Source organism: Bufo gargarizans, chromosome 5 (genome assembly GCF_014858855.1).
Source record: "Bufo gargarizans isolate SCDJY-AF-19 chromosome 5, ASM1485885v1, whole genome shotgun sequence".
In the NCBI taxonomy this organism is placed as follows: Eukaryota; Metazoa; Chordata; class Amphibia; order Anura; family Bufonidae; genus Bufo; species Bufo gargarizans.
The window spans coordinates 176,765,842-176,777,913 of NC_058084.1; the positions used below are offsets into that span (position 1 = coordinate 176,765,842).

A 12,072-nucleotide genomic window follows, 5' to 3' on the forward strand; every position below is an offset into this window, starting at 1 on the left:
TTTGCTCAACACTAATTACCAACCATAACCTCCCCTGCTGGAATAAATGTTATGAACATGAAAATACAATACATTACATATAGAAAATTAAACATTTGAGGATAGCTCCCGGTCTCGGATACTGCAAGTGTCATTGTGTTACTTAGGCAGGCACAGGCAGACTGGAAGTGCTGCAGCTAATGCTATACAATTCAATTTCTTATTGATGTGAATCACCCTAACATTTATTACATCATTCACGAATCTCCATTCCATACTGTCCTGCTACTATTGCCACAGCTACAACACTGCACATTTCCTGTATTGTGCATCATGTTCCATACTTTACTGCTGCTGCTACTACTACTACCCCTGCACATGCCTTGTCTATCATGCTGCTGCTTGGAACTCTTGCCCTACCTTTCACAATATCAGAAACCTTAATTTTTCAGACAGCTTTTGCAAAAAGCCATAGCTTATTCACTTTCCAGAATTATAAAAAAAAAATATATATATATACAAACACACACAGTACAGACCAAAAGTTTGGACACACCTTCTCATTCCAAGAGTTTTCTTTATTTTCATGACTATGAAAATTGTAGATTCACACTGAAGGCATCAAAACTATGAATTAACACATGTGGAATTATATACATAACAAAAACGTGTGAAACAACTGCAAATATTCTAGGTTCTTCAAAGTAGCCACCTTTTGCTTTGATTACTGCTTGGCACACTCTTGGCATTCTCTTGTTGAGCTTCAAGAGGTAGTCACCTGAAATGGTTTTCACTTCACAGGTGTGCCCTGTCAGGTTTAATAAGTAGGATTTCTTGCTTATAAATGGGGTTGGGACCATCAGTTGCCTTGTGGAGAAGTCAGGTGGATACACAGCTGATAGTCCTACTGAATAGACTGTTAGAATTTGTATTATGGCAAGAAAAAAGCAGCTAAGTAAAGAAAAACGAGTGGCCATCATTACTTTAAGAAATAAAGGTCAGTCAGTCCGAAAAATTGGGAAACTTTGAAAGTGTCCCCAAGTGCAGTCACAAAAACCATCAAGCGCTACAAAGAAACTGGCTCACATGTGGACCTCTTCAGGAAAGGAAGACCAAGAGTCACCTCTGCTGAGGAGGATAAGTTCAACCGAGTCACCAGCCTCAGAAATCGCAGGTTAACAGCAGCTCAGATTAGAGACCAGGTCAATGCCACACAAAGTTCTAGCAGCAGACACATCTCTAGAACAACTGTTAAGAGGAGACTGTGTGAATCAGGCCTTCATGGTAGAATATCTGCTAGGAAACCACTGCTAAGGACAGGCAACAAGCAGAAGAGACTTGTTTGGGCTATAGAACACAAGGAATGGACATTAGACCAGTGGAAATCTGTGCTTTGGTCTGATGAGTCCAAATTTGAGATCTTTGGTTCCAACCACCGTGTCTTTGTGCGGCACAGAAAAGGTGAACGGATGGACTCTACATGCCTGGTTCCCACCGTGAAGCATGGAAGAGGAGGTGTGATGGTGTGGGGGTGCTTTGCTGGTGACACTGTTGGGGATTTATTCAAAATTGAAGGCATACTGAACCAGCATGGCTACCACAGCATCTTGCAGCGGCATGCTATTCCATCCGGTTTGTGTTTAGTTGGACCATTTATTTTTCAACAGGACAATGACCCCAAACACACCTCCAGGCTGTGTAAGGGCTATTTGACCATGAAGGAGAGTGATGGGGTGCTGGGCCAGATGACCTGGCCTTCACAGTCACCGGACCTGAACCCAATCGAGTTTGGGGTTGAGCTGGACGGCAGAGTGAAGGCAAAAGGGCCAACAAGTGCTAAGCATCTGTGGGAACTCCTTCAAGACTGTTGGAAGACCATTTCAGGTGACTACCTCTTGAAGCTCATCAAGAGAATGCCAAGAGTGTACAAAGCAGTAATCAAAGCAAAAGGTGGCTACTTTGAAGAACCTAGAATATGACATATTTTCAGTTGTTTCACACTTTTTTGTTATGTATATAATTCCACATGTGTTAATTCATAGTTTTGATGCCTTCAGTGTGAATCTACAATTTTCATAGTCATGAAAATAAAGAAAACTCTTTGAACGAGAAGGTGTGTCCAAACTTTTGGTCTGTACTGTGTGTGTGTGTGTGTGTGTGTGTGTATATATATATATATATTATTTATATATACACACCAAACCTGTTGCTACTCTGTGAAAATAAGTAACTTTTGGACCACTCATTAAAAACAAGCCATTGCTTCTTTTGATAACACCCTATGTCTATAAACACCAGCAGACTTCTGCCCTGAAAGATTATCATTTTTGGACTGCTTGTGGAAAACAAGCCATTGCTTCTCATAATACTACCGAGTGTATATATATCCCAGCAGGCATCTGCCCCAAAAAAGGCATACTACTGCTGGATATAGTTCTTGGAGACCTCAGGAGTGTGATACATATGTTTTTAAGGAAAGTGGAGCACTTTAGATTCTGACTGAATTTTTTCGAAACAAATCAAATCTAACGGGCAAATCGATCAAATCAGATTGTGAAGAACTAGAATGAATTTCAGGAGATTAGCTCATCTCCACACACCACAGCTCCAATGTTATTTATAGGAAAATCCCTTTAAAATGACCTGCATGATCTTTAGGCTGGAGACCTTTTTTTCATTAAAAACCTGAATTGCATGCTTTCTGTTTTAATAGAGTGATCCAGTTCTATAAATCACAGCTTAAAGTATCAATTTATGTGTATAAACTGGCCACAGAGTAAATTATAATGTTTTTATTCTTTTAGAGACTGTTAATGTAAAGGTATGTAATGCCTGATTTAACATGTAAGATAAATCTGCGTTGTGGGAGATTAATTTATTGATGTAAGTGCATAATGTGAATTTAATGTACACCGCAGGTACTAATAAAAGTATCGTGAATGTCTCATTATAGCCTCCAGTAATACCTACAGATTATGTGAAATTGTGAGAAGCAAAATAATAACTTAAAGCTCTCACTTCAGAGAATAACCAATTACAGAGTTTCTACTAGCACTTATGTACGTGGTAAGATTTCTGAAATCTAGTTTATCTTAATCTGTAAACTGATTGTATACCAAAAAAGAAATACAGAATACAGAAATAGCTCTTGTCCTGCATCTTAAAGCTAATAGCATTCCAACTAGTTGCTACACAGCCCGTGATGATTTATGTAATCCAGAAGAAACTTTTTTGGGTAATGGAAGTTGTCAACATGAGTTGTGCAATGCCAATCTACTTATATTTAACACAAAATACAATGTGTGTTGCTGCTACAATGGTTTTATCTATCAGTCTAATGCTCCAAAGCATTCCCTGCTACTATTAGTGTAACATGAACCCTGTGGACAGTCAATACAATGTAACAATAGCGTAAAAAGAAAATTAAATCTCACAGAGTGTAATAAGATTATATAATTCATACTAGTTTGTGGTCTGGCAGCCTTTGATATAATCACTGCTTTATTATATTTTGACATTTTAAGGCCATAAGAGGTAGTTTAGAGGTAACTATTGATACATTGGCCAACATTTCTTTCTTATAGCAATCTTTGTACTTTGTAAGGACAGAAACGCAAAATTAACATCTATGCACTCCCAGCCAACAACCAAACATGGCAATAAGTAAATATATGTCTATGCAGTAATATGTTATTGTTCCTTGGCCAGTTTATGTCCTTGATCTTGATAGAAAAAAAAAAGTTTCTATATTCATAAAAGGAACTGTATTGTGTCAGAGAACCAGGCCCAAGGCTGAGGCAGAAGTATTAGGGCATTTTCATGTGAAGGAGTTGGTGGACTTCTGATTATGGAATCCTCATGATCTTGAGAATAAAGGAACTGCAGTGTTGGGTGCAAACCTCTTCAAAGTTTTTCCTGACCTGAGATGCTGCTGTCTACTGGCTGCTTACATAAAATATAGGGCTGCTCTGTTCATCCAAAAAGGTGAGGGGCTACATGGGACTGATAAGTCCCAATATAAGTAGAGATAACCACTGCATACTCAAATGTACAGTGCCCTGCAGCACAAGTATGCTGTTCCTCAAAGCTCCTACATCTGATATCGCTTTTCTCCTGCTCAGCTGGTCTGTGGGGTAACTTCAGCTTACTCATACCATATTTATATCATCCCTATATGTGTATAACTTACTTTGGCACTCATACTTGTATAGATTTGTGTTAATGCCCTTTCCCCTTATCTTCCATGTACTAGATTTTTAAGTGTTCTTGCATGGCAAGACCACTTACTGTTATCTCACATATATATTCTTATTATTATAGCCAAATTTACCATCCTAACTCCTCCCACAGTGGTGTGCTATTATTTTGTGGAACGTTTTGCTGAATGGTTCACAAAATATCTGCATTTTTGTGGCAAAATTGGTCCCAGAGGAATGACTGGAGGAATGTTCAAAACTAGAGTGGGAGCTGATAAAAGCTAGAGTGTGAGCTGAAAAATCATTTTCAAGCCAACCTACACAAATCTTATATCAAAAGATTCAGCTATCCCTGCTGCCATAATCCTGATAGTTTTCACAATATGACCATTTATTTGCAACTCACGCTGCCCATTGACATTCATTGAAACTTCACTCTAGCCACCTCAAACTTGAAAGGCAATTTATAAACTGCAACTGTGCCTTCATTTTTAATATTTCAGAGACATACTATGCAGGTATGGGTCTTGTGATTCTTACAATATAAAGTTCTTCGCTGTAGGATTTTTAAACTACAACCGTTTGAAGATGGTTAACTTTGTTAACCGTTTATGCGTTCCACAAGAATTAAAGGAAAATGGAGATCAAATTTTAAAATTTCACTTTTTGGGCAGATTTTCCATTTTAATCTAATTTTTTCTTTAACACATCGATTGTTAACAGCCAAACAAAACTCAATATTTATTACCCAGATTCTGCGGTTTACAGAAACACCCCACATGTGGTCATAAACTGCTGTATTAGCACACGGCAAGGCGCAGAAGAAGAGGAGTGCCACATGGATTTTAGATGCCATGTCCCATTTGAAGCCCCCCTGATGCACCCTTACAGTAGAAACTCCCAAGAAATGACCCCATTTTGGAAACTAGGGGATAAAGTGCCAGTTTTATTAGTACTGTTTTTGGGTACATATGATTTTTTGATCATTCATTATAACACTTTATGGGGCAAGGTGTTTTAGCACAGTTTTTATTTATTTTTACAGCGTTCACCTGAGGGGTTCGGTCAAGTGACATTTTTATAGAGCAGATCGTTACGGATGTGGCAATACCTAATATGTATACTTTTTGTTATTTATTTACGTTTTACACAATAATAGCATTTTTTAAACAAAAAAATATGTTTTAATGTGTCCATGTTCTGAGAGCTATAGTTTTTTTATTTTTTGAACGATTTTCTTATGTAGGGGCTCATTTTTTGCTGGATAAGGTGACGGTTTTATTGGTACCATTTTGTGGGACATACGCCTTTTTGATCACTTGGTGTTGCACTTTTTGTGATGTAAGGTGACAAAAATTGCTTTTTTTGACACTTTTTATTTTTTATGGTGTTTATCGGACTGGGTCGATCATGTGATATATTTATAGAGCCGATCGTCACGGATGTGGCAATACCAAATATGTCTTTCATTTTATTTTTTCTATTTTTAATTAGTTTTATTTTTTTTCTTACATGGGGAATTTTTTTACATGTGAAACCTCTTTTTTTTTTTTTTTTTTTTTTTTACACTTTGCGTCCCCCATAAGGTCATACAAGACCTCTGGGGGACATTTACCTCATTTTTGTAAAAAAAAAAAAAATTCACTCTTGATTTCTCCTGTAACTGGGGCTGACATAGTAGCCCCAGTTACAGAAGAAATGCACCCCCCCAGAGAGGCTGTACAGCCTCAGTTCAGGGCTGATCGAGGTCTCTGAAAGACCTCACACAGCTCCTGCACTCTCCAGTCCCGGCGATCACATGACCGCCGGGCCGGAACAGGAAGCGCATAGCTCGGTGAGCGCTGTGTTTACGGCGATCTAGAAGGCAGGGTCACCTGGGAACTGTCCCTTCATTCTCTAAGGGTTGCCCTGCTGTCACTGACAGCGGGCAACCTGATCAGCAGCTGTATGATAAGCGTGCAGCTGCGATCTCTGAAAGGACGTTTTAAAACATCTATTAGGAGATAGAGAACCCCCTCCCGGACGTTTATAGTCTATGGGCGGATGGGAGGTGGTTAATGTAACTGTGAAGCACTTTGGGCAACAACATTGCAATTAAATGTGCTATATAAATAAAAGTTGAAATGCATTTCTCACTCTATCTAGCTTTCCATGTGCACTTTTTAAATTTGATCAATCAATTGGTTAGTGTAATGTTTACTATCTTTACGAACTCCAAACACTCCGCACAGTTACTCTGCCCACTCCATAAAGTTACTCTACCCAGTCCAACCTTTCCACAGTTACTCAAGCCACTCCACCCAGTTACTCCACCCACTCCAGTTGTAGACTACTGGTGGAGACAAGAACACTTCACAAAATTTCCACAGAAATTGTAGCTTTTCTAGTTATTTATTGTTCTTTTTCCATAGTGAATCTGTGGCTAAGATCCGTACCCAAGAGCAAAACATCAGACTACAGTCAAATCAGTCTTATCTCCTTATCTTTTGTGGATCAATTCTTGTTTTCTGTTTTGGAATACATTTACACATTATATATGTGCAATGGTTATCTCTACTTACATAGGAACTGTCTGCATCATGGACACATTCAAGAAACATGAGCTGTGTTGCAGTGCTATCAGGAGAGAAGCTGTGCAGACAAAAGCAATGGAGAGGCAGTAGCACTAACCCACTCTTGCAGCCCCTTAATACTTAGGATTGGTTAGGATCTTGGCAGTTAGAGCCTCACCAATAAGAATATGATGGCCAATTTCTGTGACCCCTAAAATGTATTTTTCTTTCTTAAGCTTTCTTTACTGCTGAACTTTGGTGCTTCAACCCTTTATGTCCAAAGTCAAGGGAAGATGCAATCCGTTTCATGCTTTAAATATGCTGCCGTACTTTTGCATAGGGAGACCTCTCAATCTAGACAAGCCATGTGGAGGAAAGCCAGAGGGAAACCACACGGTGGACATTCCTTCCCATGTTTAGTGCATTTGAAAACAATGGTTGAGTTTTATTAAGACTGCAGGCCTATCCTCCAGTCTTAAAGGGTCTGTCAGAGAGTTACAAAAGTGAGAGTGATAAAATAACAAACAAAAAAGTCTGATTTACCATTCTTCTCACCTGCTGCTTTCAGCATCTTTCTCTGGTCCTGTCCATTGGTGTTTGATTTCCTGGCTGCAGTGGTGACATCTCCTAAACACCATGCTACTTCTGCAGTAAATATCTGGCCTCAGCAGTCACATGCCATACACTACTAATGCCAGGAAGGTGACATCAATGCAGCAGGATGGGAGCACGATGCTGGAAGTGGCAGGGAAAAAAAGTGTTAAGCATAACTTTTGTTATTTTATCACACAGTTGCTGCTGGGGATTTTATTAAACTTGGACAACCCCTTTAACCTTGTGATTGTCAGTAATTACAGCAATTTCTTTTAAAGGAACACTCTAGGGTAAACTGAGGAGCACAAAAGGGCACATAATATTGTTTATATTGTATCACTGTGTGATATTTCTACTGTATTATTTTTTTTCCATTCTATTTTCATCTCCTTCAGAACTCAATCAAGATAAACTTTTTATAAAATGTGTAATCTTCACAACAGCCCTGATGGCATCTTACTTACCATTTTACTTCCTCCAGCTTTGAGAAGGTATTACCAACATTGTTGATTTCAAAATATGAAGAAGTCTTGGGTTCAGTGATGAAACACATTGCAATAAAAACGTTACTTTAACTTCCGAGAGCTCCGAGCAAGATGTAAACAGAGCTGTGTGGTCAGGTCCTGTCTTCCTCTGTCTGTGATTCTCCATTCACTACTATGTGAATCTCTTTAAAAAGTACAAGATGTTCTCTGCATAGAAGAGAAAATAACAGAGAAGAAGGCATTTTCTACTGCATATCAAGAACATCAATCAGCCCTTCTAAAAAGAATATCCCACTGGTGGAAGATGAAACCTGGAACTGAGAATCAATCATATAGATTGAGCATAATAGGGACTCATTATAGTGAAGTAAAGAGAATTTCTCACAACTGGAGCATTCTTTAAGGCTATGTTCACACAACTGTATTTACATTCATGTCCGATCCGCATTTTTTGCAGATAGCATGCAGACCCATTTATTTCTATGGGACCACAGAAAATACGGACAGCACTCAAATGTTATCCGTGCCACAAATGAGGTTCTATTCTTTTCTATTTTGCAGACAAGAGTAGGTATTCTTTTACAACAAGGCCCTTGTAAATTGTGGGATGTACACAGACTACATCTGTAATTTGCTGACCATAATACAGATACGGTCATGTGAATGTAGCATAATTCATAAAACAATTAATAACAGTTAATGCTAAGGCAACCACTTTCTGTTTTTTACCTGAACTGTAACCACCAAGTTCTGTACCTGAACTGGAACCATTATGAAGGTGCCTCACAAGCTGCTCTTCTTGTCAGCCTGTGTGTTCTGTGTCATTCTTTTTATTGGCTTTGATTATTGCACCATTGCCTACCATCTTTGTCCATTACATTTTCACATGTATTTAGCTGGTCCTGAGACTTTGACACAATTGGTGTCAGTAGACATGTCTTGTTTCCACAGTGAGGAAAACTACTGTTGGTCGGAAACAGAATTTAGCACTAGAATATCAGACAAAGAGGATGGTAGCAGATAGAGCATAAGGTCGGCAATGAAGATCAGCATAGATATTCAGAGGGGGCACGCTAAATGCTGTATTGCACAGCCCTATTCTGAAGGCGACTGTCGGAAAGGAAGCATTCCTTCCCGACAATTGCCTGCTCACTAGTTGAGGACACCATTGCTATTACATGCATCAATCTCCTCCACAGCATGGGGAGAACTGATCATTTTGACATTGATCGTCCCCATGCTGTCTAGTTGTTGGCCGGCAGCAGATCTGGATTACACAGCATGATCTGCTGCCAGAAAACAAAGATTTTTAAGCATGCTGAAAGATTCCAACTGCCCTATGAACGAGTAATCCATTGGGTAATCAGCGGCAGCATTAGACTGACAGATAATCGCTACGAGTAGAGTGGCCATTTGCTTAACCCTCAAAAGCCAGACACTGTAGCCACACCCCTGAGACTTCCAAGTCACACCCCCAAGTACACAAGTCACACCCCCCAAGTTTGCAAGCCATGCCCCCAGTTGCCAGGGAAGGGAGAAAAAAATAGATCTCTAAGATGTTGATGTGAGCTGCACTGGGGCCAGGAGTGATTCTCTCTCCCTCAGTCAGCCAAAGAGAGCCTTGTCTGCCAGCTCCAGGGACTGATTGGTGGTGAGAGAAGCCTCAATCAGTTAATATGTTGTTGCAGCTCATGTTCAGACAGTGCAATCCTGCTAAGCGTGAGCTGCTGAAAGGGAGGACATCCCTTCGTTCATCCAGGCCCTGTGTCAGACGAAGGACAGGGAGCCAGGAACAGGACTGTCCAGCCTAAAACCAGACATCTGGCCACCCTACTAATGAACATTAATTCGAATGCTCGTTACCAATAAACTGGCTGACAATAGGGCAGACTAATACAGGCCTACTGACCATATATGTTCAATGACTGCTAGCCAAATGCTTGTATGGCTAGTAATCTTTCCCAACTATACCATACACATACATGTTAATTTCATTCAGCGCATGAGTCAGACATTTCTAGCAGGAGCTTATCTCCTGTGAGAACAAAAGGATTGGACAATAAAATTCAGTTTGCCCAATTTTTTTTATCTCCCCCCAGTAGACATGCAGGTTGTCGGGGGAGACTGGGTAGCACCCCATATACATTAGATTGTACATTATAGATTGTCAATAGACCAATTTGGCAATAATGATACCGTACTGGGGGAGAGAACACTAGCAAAAATGTATTTAATAAATGGGTGAGGTGAATATCAAGTTTTGAAGGTTAAAGAGGTTGACCACTTTCTGGTTACTGTTGACCAGTGTGTTTGTAAGATGATTATATGGCACTTACTAATATAGTCCTTGTTGATATTTTGTGCCATTTTCTATATTTCATGAGGTATGTCCCTTTGTCTACACACTGTACATAAAATGGCTGCTGATAGAGAGTCATCTTACCAGAAAGATCACTTAGTGATTTTATCACATGTCCCTCCATCAGCAGCCCTCTTATGGACAGAAACTCCACGTGGATAGCACTGAAGATTTTATTAAAAGGGACATGGGCTGGCTTACGGGGAAATTTACTATGCTGAATAAGGCATATTTCAGGCGCAGATAGCGATGCTATAGTTAGTTGCACCGATATCTGCGACTTCTCCCCACTTACGCCAGGTTTAAAATTGTGGGTATGGCGTGGACAGGGAAGGGGGCAGGCAAGCAGGCCCGTATCATTCACATATTCTATATCTGTTTAATGCAAAGAAAATGGTCTAAATGTAAGACAGCTTGGAAGCAGTCTTACATTTACAACTGCAACTGGATGCTCTGAAGTTACAGAGAGGCCTGCACCTCTTCATAGCTTCGATGAATCCACTGCCAGCACAGGGCCTTTATTAACCTCCTCGGGACCGCCGTACGCAGGATGGCGTCTTTGCGGCGGCCCTGTTATTCCGAGTGGACGCGCCGGGGCGTCATCTCGCGAGACGCGAGATTTCGGGCAAAGCCGGTCCAAGCATGCGCATCACGGGCCGGCAAAAGTTAAAGCACAATTTCGTCATCAGCCTGCCAGCCAATGATCATCACTGGCAGGCTGATGAGTTTAAAAAAAAAAGAATCAGAAGCCATCTAACACATTATATTTATAAATATAATGTGTTAAATGGCTTCTCTGCTCCTCTGCTGGTCCTTTTCGTCGGTTGGTTCCAGCAGAGAAGCACAGTTCACAGTGAGTACACCCAACACTACACTTAGCCCCCAGATCACCCTCCATAACCCCAATTAACCCCTTGATCACCCCTTGTCAATCACCTAGTGAAAGGGAAAAAAATGATCAGTGTAAACTGTAACTTCATTTTTTCACTGGTATTGACTGATAGTTTTAGGATAGTTTAGGCCCCTTGGTTAGGTAGTTAGCGATCGTTTAGCGACCAGCCCACCGCAGTCACTGATTCGCTGATTAGCGTATCGCTAATCAGCATTTGTACTTTTATAGTATCTGTAAGTGATCAGAACTGATCACAGCCAGATCTATAATAGTATTAGTGTTAAGCAAAATACTAGTATTTGGCTGTATTTGTGAGAGGAGAGGCTGATTACACGGCTACTTACTTGCACCTGTGAGGCCAGGATGGGTGGGTACTAGGCTATTTATAGGCTCCTGTAGGCCTAGGCTGACGACGGGTCAGCTGATTTCACTACCTGTGAGTCAGCGCTAGGATACAGCAGCATGGTGTGGAGGCTCCTTACGGCTGGGCGATGGCAGAATGTCTTAGCAGGGCGCTGGTATTCACGGTAGGATCGGAGTGGTTTGCACGGGACCAACGCTGCGGTCCGCGACATGTAGCGCTCTGAGATGTAGCAGAGTCGGGCGCTAAACGGTTGAATGAGGGTTGTTAGTTGGTTCAAGTCATGCACGCTGTGTTTTATATCAATGGTAAGGAAAAAAAAAATAAAAAAAAAATGCTGTGGTATTGCATTTGATGGCATGGTGCCTACAGGGCGGCATGCGATGTGCAGTACTCTGGTTCAAAGCAGAGCGGGGTGCTTATGGTTTAGTGAATGCTCGGCTGTCCAGGGGCTTGTTGGGGGGTCATTGCATATAGTTGTTGGCCTAGCAGGCGCCTGGTGTAGGTATGGTCGCAGGTTTCCTCTATTTAAAAAAAAAAAAATGTGTGTTTTTAACATGCAGGGGCACATCCGTAGCTAATGCCAAACAGGCAAGGAGTTGGGGTATGTATACCAGGGGTCTGCATGTGGGGATCCATGCAGATCAGTCGAGG

General features: G+C 40.8%; 1 long non-coding RNA gene across 1 annotated transcript in view; it reads right to left on the reverse strand.

Annotated features, from left to right (window-relative positions):
- The window catches only part of LOC122939696, a 175,228-nt gene that overhangs the window by 65,780 nt on the left and 97,376 nt on the right, over positions 1-12,072 (reverse strand). Inside the window, exon 3 of the long non-coding RNA XR_006390140.1 lies at positions 7,786-8,013. This is a non-coding gene — a long non-coding RNA (uncharacterized LOC122939696). The remainder of the gene's footprint in view (positions 1-7,785; positions 8,014-12,072) is intronic.